Source organism: Phyllobates terribilis, unplaced genomic scaffold (genome assembly GCF_046119375.1).
Source record: "Phyllobates terribilis strain yellow unplaced genomic scaffold, ASM4611937v1 Scaffold_4__5_contigs__length_816908805, whole genome shotgun sequence".
In the NCBI taxonomy this organism is placed as follows: Eukaryota; Metazoa; Chordata; class Amphibia; order Anura; family Dendrobatidae; genus Phyllobates; species Phyllobates terribilis.
This window is the reverse complement of record NW_027362764.1, coordinates 259557381-259581815: the sequence shown is the minus strand read 5'-3', so window position 1 is coordinate 259581815 and position 24435 is coordinate 259557381. Positions and strand designations below refer to the sequence as shown.

At 48.8% G+C, this 24435-nt stretch overlaps 1 protein-coding gene and 1 pseudogene across 2 annotated transcripts in view; both read left to right on the top strand.

The window, feature by feature from the left end:
• SUGCT (succinyl-CoA:glutarate-CoA transferase) overlaps nt 1-24435 on the top strand; it is a 1771027-nt gene that overhangs the window by 1478803 nt on the left and 267789 nt on the right. The gene's annotated exons all lie outside the window — the stretch shown is intronic.
• The window catches only part of LOC141264117 (V-type proton ATPase subunit D pseudogene), a 59711-nt pseudogene that overhangs the window by 31385 nt on the left and 3891 nt on the right, over nt 1-24435 (top strand).

Sequence of the window (24435 nt, the reverse complement as noted above, 5' to 3'; positions counted from 1 at the left end):
CACTCTGAACTCCACGTCTCTTCCAAGGGGGATTAAAATCGTCTTCTTAAGCTACTGTGACCTCCACGTCACTTCCAAGAGTCATTGATATTGTCTTTTTATTCCACTGGGACCTCCACGTCTCTTCCAAGGGGCATTAAAACCGTCTTGTTAAGCTACTGTGACCTCCACGTCACTTCCAGGGGTCATTGATATTGTCTTTTTATTCCACTGGGACCTCTACGTCTCTTCCAAGGGGCATTGATATTGTCTTTTTATTCCACTGTGACCTCCACGTCTCTTCCAAGGGGCATTAAAATCATCTTGTTAAGCTACTGTGACCTCCACGACTCTTCCAAGGGTCATTGATATTGTCTTTTTATTCCACTGGGACCTCCACCACTCTTCCAAGGGGCATTGATATTGTCTTTTTATTCCACTGGGACCTCCACGTCTCTTCCAAGGGGCATTAAAACCGTCTTGTTAAGCTACTGTGACCTCCACGTCTCTTCCAAGGGCCATTGATATTGTCTTTTTATTCCACTGGGACCTCCATGTCTCTTCCAAGGGGCATTGATTTTGTGTTTTTATTCCACTGGGACCTCCACAACTCTGCCAAGGGGCATTGATATTGTCTTGTTATTCCACTGGGACCTCCATGTCTCTTCCAAGGGGCATTAAAACTGTCTTGTTAAACCACTCTGAACTCCCCATCTCTTCCAAGGGGCATTAAAACCGTCTTGTTAAGCTACTGTGACCTCCCCGTCTCTTCCAAGGGGCATTAAAACTGTCTTGTTAAACCACTCTGAACTCCACGTCTCTTCCAAGGGTCATTAAAACCGTATTGTTAAACCACTCTGAACTCCACAGCTCTTCCAAGGGGCATTGAAATGTTGTTTTTAATTAACTCTAACCTCCACAACTCTTCCAACGGGCATTGGATTTCCTCCTAATTTTAGTCAGCTTTTGCTTTTCAATGCATAGGCGAACACTAAGGGAGACCCACTCCCCAATAATGGGTAGATGGTTTTTCGTATGCGGTAATTCACGTCTGTTTCAAGGGGCATTGCAGTTCCTCATAATTTTTGGAAAGCCTTCCATTCACTGCTTAGGCCAACAGTGTACAGGAGACCCAGTTGCTATAAATGGAAAAAACGGTTTAGTTAAGGCCCTCTGACCTCCATGTCACTTCCAAGGGGCATTGGAGTGCGTCAAAATTTTTGTTAGGCATTGCACTCACTGTATGCCCTATAACTGTGTAGCCGAACCGCTCCTTTTGGTACAGAAACATATCCTACAAGACATGTGTGGTTGACTGGCCTGATATTGATGTGAATGGTCCCTGTTCCTCCTGCTCTTTCTCCTTTGCCACCACCTCATCCATCATTCATCACCTGAAGCTTTGTTTTAACGGGAGTCATAGAACTGGGATAGTAGCAGGAAAACATCCAGCAATCCTCAGAGGAGGTAGGATATGCGCCAAAACGCTGACCACCTCAGGCCTGGCCGCTACTGCATACATGTGCTTGCATTCCAAAGAACAGAAAGCTAAGGAGATGGATGGCCTCATGATCATGAATAATTTACTCATTGTGTAGGAGGCCGACCACTGCTGTTGTCTACCTTCTGAACTTTGTTTTGAAGCCTGATTGACCCAGGACCTGCAATCCTCTATGTCTGGAGGACCTGTTGCATCCCAGTGTCCAACTGTGTCCCGGCTTCCACAATATTAACCCAATGTGAAGGCGTCAGTGAGATGGACCATTCCTGGCCACATTCACTTGTCCACGTGTTTGTGGTTAGGCTGTCCTTCCCACTAAATGCACTGGGGAGGGCACAGGTAATGTTTTGGTATGCGTGCTTGTGTATAAGGCGCACTGGGACAAATAGGGGCGGCTAGGGACCGTTTATGGACACCCGGCCGCCCCCTGGCGGCTGGGGACCGTGTGTGGGCACCCGGCCGTGGGGCGGCTGGGGACTGAGTATGGACTCCCGGCCGCCCCCTGGCAGCTGGGGACCAAGCGTGGACACCCGGCCGCTGGGTGGCTGGGGACTGATTATGGATACCAGGCCGCCGATGCAGCCATGACGTGGGGGCCAGATTCCGCCTCCACATGCCTAAAATGCCCAATTTCAAGTGCAAGTAAACAAGCAATATGGTACTGCAGTCTGGGGGTGGGTGGGTGGCAGTCTGCATACTTGCGCTTGCATTGCAAGGAATGGGGGAGGTACAATTGAACACTGCCCTGGGACAAGGACTTGCACGGGGATAGTTGCAAGTCTGCATCTTCTGATGCGGCAAGGATCACTTCTGATGGGCACACTTTTAGGCAGTGACCTGGGTGTCAGAGATGCTTCCAGGGGTCTTCCCCATGCTGTTCCCATGTATTTTCAGCACTGTATGCATGTGTCACACAGCACATGGCCAGATAAGGTTGTAAAATGTTAAAATGACATTTCCCGGTGAATGCATTTGTCATGGTTGAAAGCAATACAAAAGTGCAAAAACGCATAAAAAATGCTACTTGTGAACATAGCCCAAGGTGTGGAGGAGTATTTTTGTTTTTGGTTATTTATTTTACCTTATACACAAGTCTTTACCCTGGAAAGGATGTTCCTTAACATATTTCACAGGAAAACAGTTTCAGTTTCGTTTTTGAACGTTTTATTGTGAGCCCGTAAAAGTGTCTTAATACCTCTGACCATGTTGTTGACAGCAGTGACCTGGGGGTCAGAAATGCTTCCTGAGGCGATCCCCATGCTGTCCCCATATCATTTGAGCACTGTCACTATCGTTTTGGGCACTTTTTAGGCTTTCTACAGACTGCCGGGGGTGCCGCCGCAAAAATGCTCGGGTCTCCCATAGACTAACATTGGGCTCGTTGCTCGGGTCGAGCACCCGAGTGTCACGGTGAGCTCGGCCCGACCTTCGAGCACCCAAGCATTTTAGTGCTCGCTCAACACTAACAGCCTGTCATACCTATAAAATAATAAGTGCTCCAAAATCATTCTGCAGGCAGCAAGACAGAGTAATGCAGAATCTACAAAATTTGTAATGGAATCTAATTAAAAAACTAATTTTAGCCACAATTGCATGCATTTTAGGAAGAATAAAAATATCTTTAAAGGTGGATAACCCCTTTAAAACATATAACTTGGCCATTCATCTCTCCAAACAAAACCTTTTTACCATCTTTTTCACCTTACCATTCAACAATCCTAAAAGACTATTTGACACTTTTTACTCCCTCCTCAGTCCATGTCCGGTGCTGACAATCTGGTCAATTATTTTAAAGAGAAAATTGATTGTATCCTGCAAGAAATTGTCTCCCAGTCCCCCAATATCATGGATCATCTTCTGTCCAGCACGTCACCAAGTTCACTTTCCATCTTTGAACCAGTCACAGATGAAAAGGTTATCAGGCTCCTTGCTTATTCTTGTTCTACTACCTGCAACAGTGACCCTAATTCCTTCTCATCTCCTTCAGTCTCTCTCCCCAGCTGTCACTACCTACTTAACCTACTTAAAATATTTAACTTTTCTCTTTCCTCCGGTATCTTTCCCTTCGCATTTAAACATGCCATCATAAACCCATTTCTAAAAAGGCCATCCCTGGACCAGAACTGCCCTGCTAACTACATAACAGTTTCTAATCCCCTCCTTAATCTCTAAACTCCTGGAATGCTTGGTCCACTCTCCTCTAATCCACTATCTCTCAGATAACTCTTCTTGACCCTTTACCCTCTAAAGAAACTGCCCTTACTAAAATTTCTAACAATCTACTAACAGTTAAATCTATTGGTTACTACTCCCTGATTCTCCTGGATCTCTTTGCAGCATTTGACACTGTGGACCACCAGCTCCTCCTCCCTGTGCTCTACGCAATCAGCTTTAAAAACACCTTTATCTCTTGGTTCTCCTCCTTCCTTTCTGACCCCTCCTTCAGTGTATTATTTGCCAACTTTTCTTCCCCTCCTCTTCCCCTTACTGGGTTGGGGTACATCAGGGTTCAGTCCTAGGTACCATCTCAATGCTGATTACACCCATTTATACACTTCTTCTGATATTGCCCATACATTACTATAAAATACCAGTGATTGTCTGTTTGCTGTCTCTAACCTCATGTCCTCTATCTGAATCTGTGAAAAACCGAACTCCTTGTATTTCCCAGCTCTACTAACCTACCTATACTCAATATTGCCATTTCTGTGGGTGGATCTACCCTAACTTCCAAGCAGCACTGCTCACTGTCTTGGGGTTATTTTTGATTCAGATCTTTCATTCATTCCCTATATCTGATTACCCACTCGCTCATGTCACCTGCACCTCAAAAACATCTCTAGAATTCGACCTTTCCTTACCTTTGACTCTGCAAGAACTCTTACTGTTGCTCTGATTCATTCTTGCCTGGACCACTGCGACTTTCTACTAATTGGTCTCCCTCTTCCTAAATATTCCTCTTACTTACTATCCTGAATGCAGCGGCAAAGATCGTATTTCTGTCCAACTGCTAAACTAATGCCACCACTCTATTCCAGTCTTTGCACTGGTTGCGCATCCTCTTCAGAGTCCAATATAAGCCTATCACTTTTACCCACAAAGCTCTCCCCATTTCTGCACCCCACTACATCTCCTCCCTCATCTCAGTCTACCAGCCTACCAATCCTTTCTGTCCTGCTAACGACCTAAGACTAACATCCTCCATAATCCGAACCTCCTTCTTCCGTCTCCAGGACTTCTTTTGTGCTGCACCAATTTTCTGGAAAGCACTACCACAGACAAGCCGGCTAATTTCCAGTATCTGCAGTTTCAAGAGTGCCCTAAAAGTATTAAGGCCCCTAGCCCCCTATACACAGTATAATGGCCCCCACAGCTCCTTATATACCATACTATGTCCCCCACAGCCTTGTATGTAAAGTATGTTGACCCATACATCACCTTATATACAGTATGATGGCTTAATGCTCCCTATAAACAGTTTGATGCTTCCTATATATTGTATGGTGTCCCCACAGCTCACTATATACAACATAATGCCCCATAGACACTAATTTACATAATATAATGCCCCATAGCCCCCTATACACAGTATGATGGCCTCCACCACCCCCTATGTACAATATTATGCCCCATTACCCCCTCCTATACAAAGGATGCTGTCACAATAGCCCACTATATACAATATAATGCCCCCTACCTCACTATAACCAGTATAATGTCCCCATAGCTCCCCTTTACACAGTAAAATGCTCAATAGCCTCTCTACACACAGCAAAATGTCCCCTCATCCCCTTATGTGCAGTATAATGCCCCATAGCCCACTATACAAAGTATGGCAGACCATAGCCCCAGTTATTCACAGCATATTGCCCTATAGCCCCCTATACACAGCATATTGCCGCATAGCCCCTGTAGGGGTTTTACTCACTTGGGTGCGAAAGGAAGAAAATAGGGAGCTTTGTTCCTTTAAGAGTCCATGTCAGTTTATTGCTTCATAAAACGACAAGCAAGAAAAAGAAAACAAACAACCTTTAGTTCAGGCGAACAAAGTAACGTGTCCTTAGCAGCTCTCTGCTTAATCAGTCTTGTGGGCAGTGTCCTGGCTCGGTCTGGAGCCAAACACACACAGGAGGCCTTCTCCCTCCAAACACACAGACCATGTGCCAAACAGCCTCCATTTTATAGGCTGTTAACCACACCAATAGGTGAGGTATGTGGGTTTCTGGACCCACCCATTCTCTATTAGCATCCCATAACCCGACTCCCAGGTGCACTAATTAGTCCTCTTAGTGCGTGTGTGCACAAGATAAATACTCCGGGCTACATCACAGAGACCAGCCATCTCTGTGACACATACCTCCCATCGACCATGTGACCATTAGCCACCTTAAACCCCTATGCACAGTATGATGGCTTATAGCCTCTATACACAGTTTAATGCCTTCATAGCCTCGCTATACACAGTCAGATGGCCCCACAGCTGCCTAAATACAGTATGATGGTCCTCACTGCTCTTTATATACCATACAATGTCCCTTTTGTCCCCTATATAAAATATGTTGGCCCCTACAGACCCATACACACAGTATGATGGGCCCACAGCTCCTTATATAAAATATAATTCCCCATAGCCCCCTATATACAGTATCATATGCCCCACAGCTTTCTATGAACAGTATAGTGTCCCTATAGCACCACATACACAATATAATGCCCACTAGCACTCCTATGCACAGAATGATGGCTTACAGTAAAAACATCCCTATGATGCCACCACAGGCCATAGCATAATAATAAAAAAAAAAAAAAAAAAATACTTCACACTTAATTCTGTTTTCCATCCTCTGTAGCTGCTGTCTCCTCTTCTGGCTTGTCTTGCAGTGGGTGTAGGTGGAGTGCCATGAGACCATCATGTTACCTGACATTCCCAGTGTGCCGCCAGCCTTCAACAGAAATAGCCTGTGGCCTGCATAAATACGTGGCAAAGCAAGGAGTTCATGGCTCTCTGCTCCACTACAGTTGTTAACAGTTCACTTCTTTTAACCACTTGGCGCCTTTGGAAATCTGAAGCAGTTAAAAGATGCACAAAAGACTTAACATATGGAAAGCAAGTCATTTTTACATAAAAATGCATTTGCTCATTATTAGAGATGAGCGTTGTTCTACTCGAACTGTTCGCCAATCTCAAATTCGAGCTGTTTTGGGCGGTGTTCGAGCCGTTCGGCGAACACGAACAATTTGAGAAAAATTCGGCTGTTCGAGGTTATGTTCGATAACTGTTCGTGCACCAAAATCATAACTGGATTTTTTCTCAGTAATGATGAAAATTAATGTTAATACGCAGTTTGAGTGTACAGCGGGGTGGGGGGAGGGGCAGGGGATGGATCTCTGCAGGAACAATGAAGATCTCCATTTTTTTTTCTCTTTCCCGCATTTGCAGTGGGGAGGTGCAATCTGTCAGCCTATCAGTAGCGCACACACGGAGCGAAGTGTTTTTTTTCACACAAGCAAGGGCATGTGTCATTGGCAGTGTATGTCACATGTCCTTGCCCTATAAGACCAAGCCATTTTCCCCGTCGCCACCATTTTCTCACTGCTGCAGCTGCGTGTTAGACGGCACCGCTGTTGCTGTGTGCGCTATACCTTGTTAATTTCAAGCCAATTTTCGCACAAATATACAGATAGCTTGGGAGTAGGGAATAGTTGTGATTGCAGTCCTTTTAAGGACTAGGTTACAGCATTTCCTACGACTTTTATCAGGGAGGTCTGTGCTCTTAAATAGATAGGTTGTGGGAGTAAAGACTAATTGTAATTGGAGTCCTTTTCAGGACTAGGTTACATGAGTTCCTATCAGTTTTTGCCAGGCAGGTCTGTGCCAGTGCTGTGCAAGCTTTTTTCACAGCATTTGGCTGAATCTAGCAAAGCTAATCCTTTTTGGCCTATTGCAGAGTGTGTTAGTCAGTGGAGTAGCCTATCTGTGTTGCAAGATATAACACCTGTGTATAGAATACCAATTTTTTTACTGCACCTAGTGAAGTAAAATCTTTTGGGCATAGCATCATTCTATTAGTCCATCTATACTGACCTCCATCAGGTTGCAAACTGAATATAATTTTTTTCTGCATCTAGCTCTGAAAAAATATTTGGGCTTCTAGCAGTGTGTGGGACTTGGTCTATTAGTCCATCTATACTGACCTCCATCAGGTTGCAAATTAAAAATAATTTTTTTCTTCATTTAGCTCTGAAAAAATATTTGGGCTTCTAGCAGTGTGTGGGACTTGTTCTATTAGTCCTTCTATACTGACCTCCAGCAGGTTGCAAATTGAATATAATTTTTTTCTGCATCTAGCTCTGAAAAAATAGTTGGGCTTCTAGCGGTGTGTGGGACTTGGTCTATTAGTCCATCTATACTGACCTCCATCAGGTTGCAAATTAAAAATAATTTTTTTCTGCATCTAGCTCTGAAAAAATATTTGGGCTTCTAGCAGTGTGTGGGACTTGGTCTATTAGTCCATCTATACTGACCTCCATCAGGTTGCAAATTAAAAATAATTTTTTTCTGCATCTAGCTCTGAAAAAATATTTGGGCTTCTAGCGGTGTGTGGGACTTGGTCTATTAGTCCATCTATACTGACCTCCATCAGGTTGCAAACTGAATATAATTTTTTTCTGCATCTAGCTCTGAAAAAATATTTGGGCTTCTAGCAGTGTGTGGGACTTGGTCTATTAGTCCATCTATACTGACCTCCATCAGGTTGCAAATTAAAAATAATTTTTTTCTTCATTTAGCTCTGAAAAAATATTTGGGCTTCTAGCAGTGTGTGGGACTTGTTCTATTAGTCCTTCTATACTGACCTCCAGCAGGTTGCAAATTGAATATAATTTTTTTCTGCATCTAGCTCTGAAAAAATAGTTGGGCTTCTAGCGGTGTGTGGGACTTGGTCTATTAGTCCATCTATACTGACCTCCATCAGGTTGCAAATTAAAAATAATTTTTTTCTGCATCTAGCTCTGAAAAAATATTTGGGCTTCTAGCAGTGTGTGGGACTTGGTCTATTAGTCCATCTATACTGACCTCCATCAGGTTGCAAATTAAAAATAATTTTTTTCTGCATCTAGCTCTGAAAAAATATTTGGGCTTCTAGCGGTGTGTGGGACTTGGTCTATTAGTCCATCTATACTGACCTCCATCAGGTTGCAAATTAAAAATAATTTTTTTCTGCATCTAGCTCTGAAAAAATATTTGGGCTTCTAGCGGTGTGTGGGACTTGGTCTATTAGTCCATCTATACTGACCTCCATCAGGTTGCAAATTAAAAATAACTTTTTTCTGCATCTAGCTCTGAAAAAATATTTGGGCTTCTAGCGGTGTGTGGGACTTGGTCTATTAGTCCATCTATACTGACCTCCATCAGGTTGCAAATTAAAAATAATTTTTTTCTGCATCTAGCTCTGAAAAAATATTTGGGCTTCTAGCGGTGTGTGGGACTTGGTCTATTAGTCCATCTATACTGACCTCCATCAGGTTGCAAATTAAAAATAATTTTTTTCTGCATCTAGCTCTGAAAAAATATTTGGGCTTCTAGCGGTGTGTGGGACTTGGTCTATTAGTCCATCTATACTGACCTCCATCAGGTTGCAAATTAAAAATAACTTTTTTCTGCATCTAGCTCTGAAAAAATATTTGGGCTTCTAGCGGTGTGTGGGACTTGGTCTATTAGTCCATCTATACTGACCTCCATCAGGTTGCAAATTAAAAATAATTTTTTTCTGCATCTAGCTCTGAAAAAATATTTGGGCTTCTAGCGGTGTGTGGGACTTGGTCTATTAGTCCATCTATACTGACCTCCATCAGGTTGCAAATTAAAAATAACTTTTTTCTGCATCTAGCTCTGAAAAAATATTTGGGCTTCTAGCGGTGTGTGGGACTTGGTCTATTAGTCCATCTATACTGACCTCCATCAGGTTGCAAATTAAAAATAATTTTTTTCTGCATCTAGCTCTGAAAAAATATTTGGGCTTCTAGCGGTGTGTGGGACTTGGTCTATTAGTCCATCTATACTGACCTCCATCAGGTTGCAAATTAAAAATAATTTTTTTCTGCATCTAGCTCTGAAAAAATATTAGGGCTTCTAGCAGTGTGTGGGACTTGGTCTATTAGTCCATCTATACTGACCTCCATCAGGTTGCAAATTAAAAATAATTTTTTTCTTCATTTAGCTCTGAAAAAATATTTGGGCTTCTAGCAGTGTGTGGGACTTGTTCTATTAGTCCTTCTATACTGACCTCCAGCAGGTTGCAAATTGAATATAATTTTTTTCTGCATCTAGCTCTGAAAAAATAGTTGGGCTTCTAGCGGTGTGTGGGACTTGGTCTATTAGTCCATCTATACTGACCTCCATCAGGTTGCAAATTAAAAATAATTTTTATCTGCATCTACAGTACCTCTGAAAAAATATTTGGGCTTCTAGCTGTGTGTGGGACTATTTGTATTAGTTCATCTATACTGACCTCCATCAGGTTGCAAACTGAATATATTTTTTTCTGCATCTACCTCTGAAAAAATATTTGGCCTTCTAGTAGTGTGTCGAACTTTCTCTATTAGTCCATCTATACTGACCTCCATCAGGTTGCAAATTAAAACTAATTTTTATCTGCATCTACAGTACCTCTGAAAAAATATTTGGGCTTCTAGCTGTGTGTGGGACTATTTGTATTAGTCCATCTATACTGACCTCCATCAGGTTGCAAATTCAAAATAATTTTTTTCTGCATCTAACCCAGCCAATAGTTTTGGCCTAATACCACAGTTTGGCCACTCAGCTCTGCTCGGTTACCATCCATTGTTTTTTTGTGCAAACAACTCCAGAGTTGTGAATTAGTTAACCACCAAAATGAGTGGAAAAAGGCCTGCTGCTGGTGGAAATGGGAATAGGCGTGTTGGGAAGGGGAAAAAAGGTCGTGTCCGTGGGGTAGGTGTTAAAGCAACAGTAACATCTGCAGAAGAAAGACCATCTTCCAGCCAAACTAAAATGTCTACTTCTTTTAGCGGACAATGTGATAAGATCCCTTTCTTACGGCCACGCCAATCGCTACAAATTCCAGATGAGGCACAAAAACAGCAGGTGCTTCAACGGATATCAAGTGCTCCTTTAAGTGGGCTCTCCTCCACATCAACTTCAACATCACAAATACTCCAGTCCTCAAAGGTGTCACCCAAATCGCACTTGCTTCCTCACAGCTCCCAAATCTCCAGCTGCCCGTCTGAGTATGAGGTAGAACAGATGGTTGAGTCTGCAGAGCTGTTTACTCATACTATAGCCTGGGAATCAGAGGTCGACTCCAGCGCTTCTGTGAATCCAGACGAGGAAATGATCTGCACTGATGCCCAGAATCTTTATGAGTCGGATCCAGGACCAGACGCAGAAGGTTCTGACCATAATGTAGACCCTCATTCCCAAACTGTAACTCCTGTTGGTGGAGACAATGAGGAAGACGATGATAAGACTCAAATACCTGATTGGAGCGACAACTTTAGTTTTTTGTCAGGGCAGGAACAGGTTGGCTCTGAGGACGACGGGTGTGATAACGCACAGGGTGATGATGATGAGGTCGGAGATCCCACTTACTGTCAACCCACAGTCAGCCAAGAGATGAGGTCAGCAGAGGAGGTGGAGGAAGATGCTAGTGACGACGAGGTCAGGTTGCGCCTTCCTGGACAGAGACGTAGTACTGGAAGCACGTCAACAACTGCATCCTCAAACACAACTCTGCCTCTCACCACAAGTCGTGGTGGCTCTTCAGGTCGCATTGGTGCTAAGCCTTGCATAGCCTGGGCATTTTTTCAGATCGATAAAGATGACCCAACGCGTGTTATCTGTAACATTTGTCAGCAAAAGCTAAGTAGGGGCCAAAAAATACATAGTTTGAGTACTTCATGCATGAACCGGCACATGGACATGAAGCATAAGTTGCAGTGGGAAGCTCAGTGTGCTACAATGCGGCCTAGCCGGCCGGGCCAATCACCGTCTGCCATATCTTGTGCATCCGCGGCCTCTTCATCCTCTGTGACTGGGGGGACAGCAGTCACACCTGTTTTGGGGCGCAGACCTGCCACCTCTTTACCCGCAACAGCCAGCGTGATTGGCAGGTCATCATTTTCTTTGGAGGTGGTAACACCAGCTGGTGTTGAGCGCTGTCCGACATCGATAGCACCACCTTTGGATCAAGGCAACCTAACATGTCCGCCTGCATCTTCCTCACAGACCGGCAGTTTGCCGGGGACACCCTTATCAACCCCGTCTAAGCACAATAGCCAGCCCTCGGTCCCTCAGATGTGGACAAGTAAAAGACCATTTCCTCCTAGCCATGAGAAAGCTAAGAGGTTGAATTTCACCATCTGCAAGCTCTTGGCTACAGAAATGCTGCCTTTCCGCCTGGTGGACACAGAGGATTTTCGAGACCTTATGTCCGTCGCAGTGCCCCAGTGCCAGATGCCCAGTCGGCACTACTTCTCAAAGAAAGGTGTGCCTGCGCTCCACCAGCATGTCGCACACAACATCACCGCTTCTTTGAGAAACTCTGTGTGTGACAGGGTGCATTTCACCACAGACACTTGGACGAGTAGGCATGGACAGGGGCGTTACATGTCGCTGACTGGGCACTGGGTAACTATGGTGACAGCAGGACAAGGGGCTGCTGTCCAAGTCTTGCCGTCCCCACGAGTTGTGCGTCAATCCTCTTTATGTCAAAGTTCCTCCACTGCTTCTGCCTCCTCAACCTCCTCTCGGTCTTCCACCTGCACCCAAAGCCTGTCTGGTCATGCCACAAGCTTTCTAACTGCGCAGAAGGGATCCTGCACACCTCCTTACTATGCTGGCAGTAGGGCTCAACGTCATCAGGCGGTTTTTACATTGAAATGTCTGGGAAATGTGAGTCACACAGCTGAGGAGTTGTGGTCAGCTCTGGAGAACCAATTTCATGAATGGTTGTCTCCACTGGACCTGAAACCAGGGAAGGCCGTGTGCGACAATGCTGCAAACCTGGGTGCGGCCCTTCGCCGGGGCAATGTCACACACGTGCCTTGTATGGCTCACGTGTTGAACCTGGTTGTCCAGCAATTTTTAGCCCACTATCCCAGACTAGATGGCCTTCTGCAGAGGGCACGGTCGCTGTGTGCTCACTTCCGCCGTTCACATCCCGCAGCTCAGCGACTTACATCTCTACAGAAGTCGTTGGGCCTGCCACTTCACCGGCTAAAATGCGATGTGCCTACCCGGTGGAATTCAACTCTGCACATGTTGCAGCGACTGTGGCAGCACCGACAAGCCCTGGTGCAATACGTTCTGACGTATAGCCTGGGCCAACGAGATTCAGAGGTGGGGCAAATCACGCTGGAGGAGTGGTCTCAGATCAGGGACCTATGCACCCTTCTGCACAGTTTTGAAATGGCGACGAAGATGTTTAGTGCTGACGATGCCATTATCAGCATGACTATTCTGGTGATTTACATGCTGGAGCTCATGTTAAACAGAATTCGGAGTCAGGTGGTGGCACAAGAGGAGGTGGAGGAAGTAGAGGAGGAGGAGTTGTATGCGGAAGGGCTAACATCTGCAAGGTCCAGACGGTCGGCAGCACCAAGGCGGCAGGCATGTGAGGGTGGGGGAGATGGTTTTACCAGGGCGCATGGTAGCAGCCAAACTAGTGAGGAAGGTGCAGGAGCCCAGGAAGAAGTGGAGGACGAACTGATGGAAGACTCATCAGATGAGGGAGACCTTGATCACATTTCTGTTGTGCGAGGTTGGGGGGAGAGGACAGAGGAAGGAAGCATGATTGTTACCTCGCCACCAACACAACAGGGACTTGGTGCTCCTGGATGCGCAACACACATGAGTGCCTTCTTGCTGCACTACCTGCAACATGACCCTCGAATTGTGAGAATTAGAAATAATCCTGACTACTGGGTTGCCACACTGTTAGATCCCCGGTACAAAAGTAAATTTGCAGAAATTATTCCTGCCATAGAAAGGGATGCACGCATGCAGGAGTATCAGCAGAGACTGTTGCAGAATCTTACATGTGCTTTTCCACAAAATACCAGTGGTGCACGTAGTGAATCTCACAGTTCCAACTTGCCAACCGTGGGACCGTCAAGTGTTCAGCACTCAAACCGTAACAGAACCACAGTATCTGCTGGTAACATCAATTTTGCGGAATCATTTCACCACTTTTTTAGTCCATCCTTTGCAAGGCCACAGGAGACAAGAAGTCTGACACATAGTCAACGCCTAGAGACGATGGTACAGGAGTATCTCCAAGTAAACATTGAAGCCACGACTGTGTCACTGGACCCTTGCTCTTTTTGGGCTTCCAATCTGGATAAATGGCCGGAGCTAGCCACTTACGCCTTGGAGATCTTGTCATGCCCCGCAGCCAGCGTTCTGTCTGAACGTGTGTTCAGCGCTGCTGGTGGTGTGCTGACAGATAAGCGCACGCGGCTCTCCACTGATAATGTAGACAGACTCACGTTCATAAAGATGAACAAATCATGGATCCGAAACGACTTTTCTACCCCTGTGTCATCCTGGGGAGAGTAAAAGCTTGATGATTGGTTAAAATCACCCTACCAACCGTTTTAAGCTTTCAAATTACTAATCATGTTTATCTGTATCTTGGCTGGAAAATAATTTGGGCTTTGTAGCAGTGTGCAGCACTGATCCTATTAGGCCATCTATACTAAAGCTTTACCAGATTTAAAATTAAAAATAATTTTTAGCTGCATCTAGCCCGGAAAATAATTTTGGGGCTCCGAGATGCGCAAGGCACATAAGTGCCTTCTTGCTGCACTACCTGCAGCATGACCCTCATATTGTCAGAATTCGAAGTAATCATGACTACTGGGTTGCCACACTCTTAGATCCCCCAAACTTTTCGATCAACCTTTTCATTTTAATAAAGATCAAAAAAATGGTCATTTTTGAAATTATAAGCATTAGCAGGTTGTTAGAAACTGAAATCAAACAGTTTTCAACTCAAAACTTTATTCTAGGTGATGTTACATTTTCACATAGGACCCCTTGTTCGAAAGGAGCTTCTGAACTCTCTCGTCCATTGAATTTGTCAGGTTTTGGATGGTTTCTGCTTCAATTGTTTTGCATGAGGACAGAATACCCTCCCAGAGCTGTTGCTTAGATGTGAACTGCCTCCCGCCATCATAGACACTCCTTTTAATGATGCTCCAAAGGTTCTGAATGGGGTAGAGGTCAGGGGAGCATGGGGGTCACACCATAAGTTTGTCCCCTTTTATGCCCATATCAGCCAGAGATGCAGATGTTTTATGTGCAGCATGAGATGGTGCATTATCATGCAGAAAAATGATCTTGCTGTGAAATACACGGTTCTTCTTCTTGAACCATGGCAGGAAGTGCTGTTTGAGAAAATCCACATACATTATGGAGTTCATCTTTAGCGCCTTCAGGGATCCTAAAGGGGCCGACAATCTCTCTCCCCATGATTCCAGCCCAAAACATTACTCCACCTCCTCCTTGTTGGCGCTGTAGCCGTGTTTGCGTGGGGTGTCCATCAACCAGCCATCCTCCACTCCATCCATCTGGACCATCGAGCGCTGCACGGCACTCATCCGTGAACAAAACAGTTTTGAAATCAGTCTTCATGTAATGTTTGGCCCACTGGAGCCGTTTCTGCTTGTGTGAAGTGGATAGAGGAGGTCGACAGGATGGCGCATGCACAGCTGCAAACCTCTGAAGGACCCTGCATCTTGTTGTTCGGGGGACGTTGGAGGCACAAGCAGCTTCAAAAACTTGTCTGCTGCTATGACAAGGCTTTTTTGCCGCTGCTCTTTCAACCTGACGTAATTGCCTGTAGGAAAGAGTCCTCAATTTGCCCTTATCAGCACGCACACGTGTGTACTGTGAATCAGCTACATACTTCTTGATTGCCAAGACACTTCATCCTGATCATCGCACAATGTTGATTGTAGTTGTGATGAACCTGTAGCCGCCATCTTGGTAATGATAAATCATATCCAGGGATGGCCACACTTCAGCAGCCCCCACCCTTGGGACCTTCTGTTAAAACGTCAACTAGATAGTTTCCCCCCATCCAGGCTCCTGTAAGATAAGAAGCCTACTTAACACTTGAATGCTAGGAGCTTCAAAGACTTCGAGAGGAAACACAGCCAGCAGGGGGGGGTGCTTCGTCTATCTGTACCTGACCATTTGTCCCATAGGACTAGTTTCTTTGTCTGTCACAAGCATGGAGGCATAAGATATAGAAACATGAATAGTACACGCATGTTGCGTGGGATGGGCCAATAAAAAAATATCACGGCGTCCCGGAGCCATTGCGCACACAAGCCTCCGCGGTAGACGTTTGTACGTGCTCTGGAAGCCAAGATATAGCGCGGAGCCATTCCTGAGGACCGTATGGTATCATAATTGATATCAAAAGGTCGGTTACGGCGGCCCGAATCCATGGGAACCCCTGGGGGTATCATGAGACCATCCCAGAAGAAGTTATTGGGTTCCATAGAATTTGGGCTTCTGATCGAAGTTAGACCTGAGGGTGGAGACTGAGCCAGCTGACCTCACCAGCAGTGGGCGGGACGGGGCAGGTAAGATAGCAGGACAGACAAGAGACAAGGCAGTCTTGACCCAAGAGTGGGGTGCTGAACATCTGAGCACCAGCTGAGGCCACCAAGGGGAGGAGCAGTTTGACCATGCGGTGGTAGGCCTCAGCCTGTAACAAAGAACCGTGCCTGCGACCGCAGAATCCTCTCCCTGCGTCACAAGAAAATCAAGAAACCGGTAACTGATATGCTGTGGTGATTCTGTGTGTTGTATTCCATTGTTGTATAGTTTAGCCTGACCTTATACCTGTGTATATTTAGTTGTATATCGTGTATCTAGTGTATTATTATAATCAATTACCTCAAGTAATTGTGGGCCTGCCTTTTATTCTGCATAACGAACGCACGTCCGTGTGAGCTCGGCTCAAGCCAAAAACGCTACCCAGGGTTGGTTCCTGACCCGATATAGGCCCATTCACGGACTGGGCGTATATCTAAAATAGGGACTGGTGGCAGCATACCAACTGGGGATTGGGGAAGGCTGGTAGTGACGGTCGGAGGTTCAGATATATATATTCCTGGCGCGGCCAAGGAAGATATATATACCACCCTCACTACAGAGGGCCCCGATACCCAGTAGGTTACAGGACAGTCTCTCTGGCGACCGCTTATCCTAGGTGCAGTTCCTTGACTGACCTGAGGCTAAGAGGGCGCTAGCGAGTTGTGCTGTGTAGTGACGTTACGATTTAGTGACGTTGAAGGGGAACACTCTACCGTGTTCCCTGCGCTGGTTGCAGCTTCCTGGCACTACTTTCTCTAGGTGCAGTACCTTGACTGACCTGAGAGGTAAGGGGGCGCCAGAGAGCTGCACCCACCGGCCGGCTTTCATCACATTGGTGGCAGAGCGGTGGGATTGCAGAATAATAGTGTTGTGGGACCCCTACTCCCAGGCACTAAAGACTGCCAGTGGTAACTTCCACTGCTGGAGTCTTAAGGTCAGCCCAACGTTAGACGGTCAGGCTAAAAGTATAACAAGGTGTGTGCAAACTCAGGGTTGCAGCGGTGTCGGTTACCAAGATGGCAGACGGCACCAGGAGCAAGACCCTGCAGGAGGCTAATGCTACGGTCCGTGTGGCAGGAGGGGAGGACATTGTTACTCATGGCGAGGAGGAGTCCAGCCCGGGCACCTCAGGGAGCCAGTCCCCAGTATACGGTCCCGCAGTGGGCTGCCCACCACCTACCCAGCCCAGCCTGTCCAGATCACAAGCCCTTTTACAAGCGGCTATGGCAAGTCTCCAGTCTCATGGCGATGCCGTCTACAAAACCCTCCTGGCAGCATCAGAGAAGGCAGCGGAGGAGGAGCGCGAAGCTGCGGAGCGGGCTGCGGAGCGTGAAGCTGCAGAGCGCCGGGAGGCTGCGGAGCGTGAAGCTGCAGAGCGCCGGGAGGCTGCGGAGCGTGCAGAGCGAGCTGCGGAGCGCCAGCACCAACTGGACCTGGCCCAGCGGGGGCTTCCGCTAGAGCAACCAACCCATCAGGAGACCAAGTCGTCCAAAGTCCGAGCTGAGGACTTCCCTCTACTGGAGAAGGATGGGGACCTGGACTCCTTTCTGGTGGCATTTGAACGGACCTGTCTTCAGCACCATCTGGCCCGGGATCAGTGGGCCAGATACCTGACCCCCCGTTTGAGGGGTAAGTCCCTGGATGCCTTGGGGGACTTACCTGCCGGGGAGGTACAGAACTACGACTGCATCAAGCGGGCCCTGATCCGGCAGTACAACCTCACTCCCGAGTCGTACCGCCAGAAGTTCCGGAGCCTGCTGCGTGGCCCCAAGGACACCTGGACCGATCATATGCGGGCGCTGTTGAGAGCCGCAGAGCACTGGACCTCGGGTCTAGCGCTTACTACCCGCCAGGAGGTCCAGGAACTGTTCGTCACGGAGCAGTTCTTGTGGAACTGCCCAGAGGACCTCAGACAGTTCCTCCGTGACCGAAAACCAACAGGGGCTTCTGCTACAGCCGCCCTGGCAGACGAGTATGCCAATAACAGGGCGCCTGAGCTGAAGAAGTCTGCCAGCAGCACCTGGAGAGGGGGTAAGCCCAGTCATGCCCCTGTTTCCCCGGCCCCTAGAACACAAGGGGTGTATCCCCCTGTTGCCCTCTCCAGGCAGGGACCAGACGTAAGACGTTGTCATCTATGCAACAAACCAGGACACTTTAGGGCTGAGTGTCCCCAGCGCCAAAAGACCCCATCCCAGTCCCAGAGAGCGCCCAATGTTTTGTGTGTGGGAGGGGGTGGTGGTAGGTCCCTGGACAACATCCAACCCGTCACCATAGGCCGTTCTGCGGTCATGGGACTGCGGGACACTGGCGCTGAACGAACACTGGTACGGCCTGAGGTGGTGTCCCCCCAGGACTTGGTACCAGGAAAGACTCTTTCCGTCTCCGGGGTTGGAGGCGTGGAGCCGGCACTTCCCGTTGCCATGGTGTATTTGGACTGGGGTGCCGGGAGGGGGATGCGGGAGGTGGGAGTAACGCCAAATATTCCCGCAAATGTTTTATTAGGGACCGACTTGGGGCGTCTAGTATCGCAGTATGTACCCTCTGAACCCCCAAGTTCGGCCCCCCAAGAGTGTATTGATTTGTCTGCTGCTAATGCCAACCATGTTGTATGTAGTGTGCGTCCTGCTGAGGAGGAGGGAGTGAAACCTGAGGGTAACACCTGCACAGACACAACACAAACAGGGTTAGTGAAAGCAGGTGGGGAGTGTGGGGATGCCCGCAGAGGTGCTCAGCCGGCGTGCCGTGACCTCTTGTCCTCCGGTGAGGGAGGGGGCGGGCAGGATTCTGTAGAGGGAAGCTCAGGGATGGAGAGGGGGGCAGCTACCGGCAGTGTAGGGCTCCCAGGGGTATCCAGGCTGCTGAGTATAGGCCCACTGCAGGGGGAGGAACAGGCCATGGGGGGTGGGGGTGTCCCAAGAGAGGAGCCGCCAGGTAAGACCCCAGGGCAGGAGTTCCCCACATCCGAGATGTCCAAAGGCCTAGGAAGCCTGCCTGATCGGGCGGCTTGGTCAGAAACAGAGGGGAAGCGGGCACTACCCACGGTCACAGCGGTCATAGCCGCTGTCACCAGGAGTGGGAGCGCCGGAGCCCAAGGAGCCTTGCAGAGGTCCGACGGCTTCCCCACTTCTGACCAAGTGTCTGCCGGGTCAGACGGCGGCCAGGTGACATGCCCGGAGGGGCTGACAGAGGATGTGGCAGTTTCGTCGATTCTGGCCACATCAAGTCAGGAATTTCAGGCTGCGTTGGAAGCAGACGACAGCCTGAAAGCTCTCAAGGAACAGGCGGCACAGCCTCCCATGGAGTCGGACTGCGAGCGTGTGGTCTGGGACCAGGGACGGCTGTACCGGGTAACTGTCCAGCAGGGTTCACCGGAGGCGTGGCCCAGGGACCGACAGTTAGTGGTACCCTATCCGTTCAGGGCGGAATTGTTGCGGATCGCACACGAGATTCCGATGGCCGGACACCTAGGGATCGCTAAAACCAAGGCCAGGATAGCTCAGCATTTCTACTGGCCTGGGATGGGAGCCGCGGTGGGTGCCTACTGCCGTTCGTGTGACACCTGTCAGAGGGTGGGGAAGGCGGGGCCGCGCCCCAAAGCCCCACTGGTAACTCTGCCAATCATCGAAGAGCCTTTCTCGAGGGTTGCTGTGGATCTTATTGGACCTCTGTCCACTCCCAGCCACTCCGGGAAATGCTTCATACTCACGGTAGTGGACTATGCCACCCGGTACCCGGAAGCGGTAGCTTTGTCGTCCATTCGGGCCGACAAGGTGGCTACCGCCTTACTGGAGATCTTCTCCAGAGTGGGTTTCCCCCAAGAAATGCTCACCGACCGAGGGACCCAGTTCATGTCGCGGCTGATGGAGTCCCTCTGTAAGCAAATGCAGGTGCAACATCTGGTGGCCAGCCCGTATCACCCACAGACTAATGGCCTGTGTGAGCGGTTCAATGGCACCTTAAAGCAGATGCTTAAGATGTTGGTCGACTCCCACGGGAGAGACTGGGAGCGTTACCTCCCACACCTCCTATTTGCTTACCGGGAGGTTCCGCAGGCCTCAACGGGGTTCTCCCCCTTTGAGCTCCTGTACGGGCGACGGGTACGGGGCCCCCTGGCTCTGGTGAAGGAAGCATGGGAAGGGGATTTGGCCACCCCCGAGGTGTCGGTCATCGAGTATGTCGTGCGCCACCGGGACAGGATGATGGCCTTGGCAAAGCTGGTGCAGGACAATATGGCCCAGGCCCAGGCCGACCAGAAGCGGTGGTACGACCAGAATGCTTGTGAGAGGACCTACCAGGTGGGTCAAAAGGTGTGGGTACTGGTCCCCGTACCACAGAACAAGCTTCAGGCAGCCTGGGAAGGTCCCTACTTCGTGCACCAGAAACTCAACGCCGTCACCTATCTGGTCACCCTGGATCACGCCCGTGGAAGGAGGAAGGCCTTCCACGTGAACATGATGAAGGCTCATCATGAGCGGGAAGCGACTGCCCACCCAGTGTGCAACCTTCCCGAGGAAGGAGAGGTAGAAACCCTCCTGGATCTGCTCACCCAAGCCAAGGCGGGTGGGTCCATCGAGGATGTGGGGGTTGGCCACCAGCTCACGGAGGACCAACGGTCCCAGCTGGGGACCACCCTGCACCCCTTCCGGGGGCTGTTCAGCAGCCTGCCCGGAAGGACTGAGATGGCTGTCCACGACGTGGACACTGGCGATCACCCGCCGATCCGGCGTTCAGCATATCGGGTCTCTTTCGAGGTGCAGGGAAACATGCGCCAAGAGATAGACGAGATGCTGAAGCTGGGGGTGATCCAGGCATCCAGCAGCGCGTGGGCCTCGCCTGTAGTCCTCGTACCAAAGAAGGACCGAACTACACGGTTCTGCGTGGACTACCGGGGGCTCAACGCTGTAACGGCCACCGATGCGTTCCCCATACCACGCATCGATGACCTGCTCGATCGGATGGCCGGGGCTAAGTACCTGACCATCATGGATCTGAGCCGGGGGTACTGGCAGATTCCTCTGACCCCCGCGGCAAGGGAACGCTCTGCCTTTATCACCCCTTTTGGACTGTACGAGTCCACAGTGATGCCATTCGGCATGAAGAATGCCCCTGCCACTTTTCAGCGGATGGTCAATACGCTGCTTGAGGGACTTGAAGGGTACGCGGCTGCGTACTTGGACGATATTGCAGTCTTCAGTCCCACTTGGGAGGATCACCTAGAGCACCTGCGGCAGGTGCTCGGTCGGATCCACCGGGCAGGCTTGACCATCAAGCCGGAAAAGTGCCAGCTGGGCATGAGTGAGGTCCTCTACCTGGGTCACCGGGTAGGCGGGGGGGTTCTGAAGCCAGAACCGGGGAAAGTGGATGCCATCGCATCCTGGCCCACTCCTAGGACCAAAAAGCAGGTGATGTCCTTCTTGGGGACCGCCGGGTACTATAGGAGGTTCGTCCCACACTATAGCACCCTGGCCAAGCCCCTGACGGACCTCACCAAGAAGAAGCTGCCCGTCGCAGTCGACTGGACAGTCGCCTGCGAGACAGCTTTCGGGGCACTCAAGGCCGCCCTAAGTAGCTCCCCTGTACTGCAAGCTGCCGACTTCGACCGGCCGTTTGTGGTACAGACCGACGCCAGTGACTTTGGCCTCGGTGCTGTGCTAAGTCAGGTCAACACGACAGGCCAGGAACATCCTGTCTTGTACCTGAGCAGGAAGCTACTGCCCCGGGAGGTGGCTTACTCCACGGTGGAAAAAGAATGCCTGGCAATTGTATGGGCCCTGCAGCGTCTGCAGCCCTACTTGTACGGGAGCCATTTCACCGTGGAGACGGACCACAACCCCCTCAGCTGGTTACACACGGTCTCTGGGTCGAATGGCAGGTTGCTACGCTGGAGCCTCGCTCTCCAGCAGTACCACTTCTCCATTCGCCACAGAAGAGGCCGTGACCACGGTAACGCTGACGGGTTATCCCGGCAAGGGGAGGGTGCAGAAGGACGCACGGGGGAACACAGGAATGTGCTACCCCCTCGCGCCCTCGTATAGGGGGAGGTGTGATGAACCTGTAGCCGCCATCTTGGTAATGATAAATCATATCCAGGGATGGCCACACTTCAGCAGCCCCCACCCTTGGGACCTTCTGTTAAAACGTCAACTAGATAGTTTCCCCCCATCCAGGCTCCTGTAAGATAAGAAGCCTACTTAACACTTGAATGCTAGGAGCTTCAAAGACTTCGAGAGGAAACACAGCCAGCAGGGGGGGGTGCTTCGTCTATCTGTACCTGACCATTTGTCCCATAGGACTAGTTTCTTTGTCTGTCACAAGCATGGAGGCATAAGATATAGAAACATGAATAGTACACGCATGTTGCGTGGGATGGGCCAATAAAAAAATATCACGGCGTCCCGGAGCCATTGCGCACACAAGCCTCCGCGGTAGACGTTTGTACGTGCTCTGGAAGCCAAGATATAGCGCGGAGCCATTCCTGAGGACCGTATGGTATCATAATTGATATCAAAAGGTCGGTTACGGCGGCCCGAATCCATGGGAACCCCTGGGGGTATCATGAGACCATCCCAGAAGAAGTTATTGGGTTCCATAGAATTTGGGCTTCTGATCGAAGTTAGACCTGAGGGTGGAGACTGAGCCAGCTGACCTCACCAGCAGTGGGCGGGACGGGGCAGGTAAGATAGCAGGACAGACAAGAGACAAGGCAGTCTTGACCCAAGAGTGGGGTGCTGAACATCTGAGCACCAGCTGAGGCCACCAAGGGGAGGAGCAGTTTGACCATGCGGTGGTAGGCCTCAGCCTGTAACAAAGAACCGTGCCTGCGACCGCAGAATCCTCTCCCTGCGTCACAAGAAAATCAAGAAACCGGTAACTGATATGCTGTGGTGATTCTGTGTGTTGTATTCCATTGTTGTATAGTTTAGCCTGACCTTATACCTGTGTATATTTAGTTGTATATCGTGTATCTAGTGTATTATTATAATCAATTACCTCAAGTAATTGTGGGCCTGCCTTTTATTCTGCATAACGAACGCACGTCCGTGTGAGCTCGGCTCAAGCCAAAAACGCTACCCAGGGTTGGTTCCTGACCCGATATAGGCCCATTCACGGACTGGGCGTATATCTAAAATAGGGACTGGTGGCAGCATACCAACTGGGGATTGGGGAAGGCTGGTAGTGACGGTCGGAGGTTCAGATATATATATTCCTGGCGCGGCCAAGGAAGATATATATACCACCCTCACTACAGAGGGCCCCGATACCCAGTAGGTTACAGGACAGTCTCTCTGGCGACCGCTTATCCTAGGTGCAGTTCCTTGACTGACCTGAGGCTAAGAGGGCGCTAGCGAGTTGTGCTGTGTAGTGACGTTACGATTTAGTGACGTTGAAGGGGAACACTCTACCGTGTTCCCTGCGCTGGTTGCAGCTTCCTGGCACTACTTTCTCTAGGTGCAGTACCTTGACTGACCTGAGAGGTAAGGGGGCGCCAGAGAGCTGCACCCACCGGCCGGCTTTCATCACAGTAGTCATGCCTTGACCTAAACACTCCACAATTTGTTGCTTCTCAGCAGCCGACACATCCTTTTTCTTTCCCATTTTGGCAGAAAATGTAGGCTTCTTAATAATGTGAGAGAGCCTTCTTAAGTAGTCTTGCCTTTCATTGGACACACCTGCCAAACTAATTAGCACAGGTGTCTGCAATTGCTTACAGTGATATAAAGAGCCCTGACACACATCACCATCAATGAGTTTAACTGACAAACAAACAAATTCTTCCCTTATCACTCCTAAACACTTTTTGTATAATAATTTGGAACGCAGTGTGCATGTGCTTTTCCACAAAACACCAGTGGTTCACGTAGTGAATCTTACAGTTCTAACTTGCCAACCGTGGTCTGTATGGAGTTGTTCAATAAAGGGCCCAAAATTAAGATAACATAGATGGGAGAGGTCTCTATGAATAGGAATTCCTAAGTATTTGATACCCTGTGAGGGCCAGGCAAAGGGAAAGTTGGACTGGATGGAATCCTATATGGATTTGGGGAGGGAGACATCGAGGGCCTCAGACTTCGCTGCATTGATTTTAAAATTTTACCATGTAACAAAGTGATCTATTTCAGCCATAACAGCATGGATGGATATATGTGATTGAGTGATATATACTAGGACATCATCAGCAAATAGAGAGCACTTGTACTCGGTGCCTCCCACCTCAATCCACCTAATATTGGGGTTATGGCGAATTGATGAGAGCAGGTGCTCCGTCACTAGGATGTATAAGAGAGGGGACAGAGGACATCACTGCCTT